This window comes from Schistocerca piceifrons, chromosome 1 (genome assembly GCF_021461385.2).
Source record: "Schistocerca piceifrons isolate TAMUIC-IGC-003096 chromosome 1, iqSchPice1.1, whole genome shotgun sequence".
NCBI lineage: Eukaryota > Metazoa > Arthropoda > Insecta > Orthoptera > Acrididae > Schistocerca > Schistocerca piceifrons.
Window position 1 is genome coordinate 458,204,878 of NC_060138.1, and position 1,696 is coordinate 458,206,573.

A 1,696-nucleotide genomic window follows, 5' to 3' on the forward strand; every position below is an offset into this window, starting at 1 on the left:
AAAGAGAAACATGATGACATAAAATGCTCTGTAGATCAGCAAAGGGAACCATGCAAATAGTGGGCCAAGGAAAAGAGACTGCAGCCTTGGCCACTATATCGACTACCCCATTTTCGCGGATACCAGCATGCCCTGGGATTCAGAGGAATGCCACAGAGACTCCCCCCAAGTGGAGCAAGTGGAAGCTGTCCTGAATCCAGTGGACCAGAGGGTGGACGGGATAAAGAGCTTGAACGTTGAGAAGAGAGCTGAGCGAATCTGAGCATATAATATACTGTAGCGGCTTATGGGATGTATTGGACAGCCTGGAAAACAGCGTAAAGCTCTGCAGTAAAAATCAAACACTGGTCGGGAAGCTGAAATCTATTAGGGGTGTCACCAACAATATAGGCACTTCCAACACCAAATGTGGTTTTTGAGCTGTCAGTGTAGATAAATGTGGCATTCTCCATTTGTGCACATAGAGCAGCAAATGCCCGACGATAAACTATTGGGGGGGGGGGGGTACTATCCTTCAGAAGATGACAAAGGTCACAGAGCAGGCAGGTCCGGTCCGGGGACAAAGCCAAGGTGGCGCCGTACCCCCAATTGTCAGGAAAGTTTAAGGAAAGTGGAAGGAAAGAGAATGTAGCAGTTGATGGAAGCAGACTACCAGTGGTAGTAGAGAGGATGGGGGGCCTGCATACCCTAAATACAAGGAGGCGTTGAAGAAAAGGGCATGGGTCGGATGAGCAGGCATGTAAGACAGATGACTACCATAACGACTCAGAAGGACAGCTCGCCGATTTTACAGCAGAGGTTCAGCAGTCTCACTGTAAAGGATCTCCATGGGGCTAGTGTAAAAAGCTCCAGACGCTAAACGCAATCCACGGTGGTGAACAGAGTCAAGACACCAAATAATAGACAGCCATGCAGAGGAGTAAACTGTGCTTTCAAAGTCCAATTTCGAGCACACTAAGGCGGGATATAGGTGGAGGAGGACCACTTGGTCCGCTCCCCAGGTGGTACCACTCAGAATGTGAAGAGTGTTGAGGGATCCCAGGGGGAAGCCGGTTTTGATGCTGCATGAGTGGAGGCGATTGAGACATCCTTGAAGGCGCCATTCAAGAAGGCTGGTCTGTTGAGAGCTGTAGTAGATCGCAAAATCGTTGACACAGAGGGAGCCTGAGACATCGAGAAGGAGACAATCCATACTTGGATTTATGGTGATGGCAAATAGTACTACACTTGGCACAGAGTCCTGGGGCACCTCGTTTTCTTTGGAGAAAATACAGGAGAGAGTAGTATACACCCGCACCTTAAATGTGCACTCTGTCATAAATTCATGAATAAAAAGGGGTAGCCGACCTTGAAAACCCCAAGAGAACAGTGTGCTGAGAATGCCTGTCCTCTAACAGGTATCATATGCTGTAATGTAATTGACCATCGGAGATAAGGTTTATCTGAAGCAAAAAGTATGATGCCCACAGTAGTGATTATTTTGCAGACAAAGGAAACTATGAAACCCCCCTAGACAAACAAGATCTGCAGTGTGTAATCTTTCAGCAACTACTAAAAAATAATTCGTGCTGAAATTGTGCTGAGACTGGTCGTATTATTCCCATTCAAAAACATGTGGTGAGAGTGTTGTCCTACCTCACTATACCACGTAAGATTCTAAAAACAGTTTTTCAGTTATCTAAGAAACGAGTAAGAT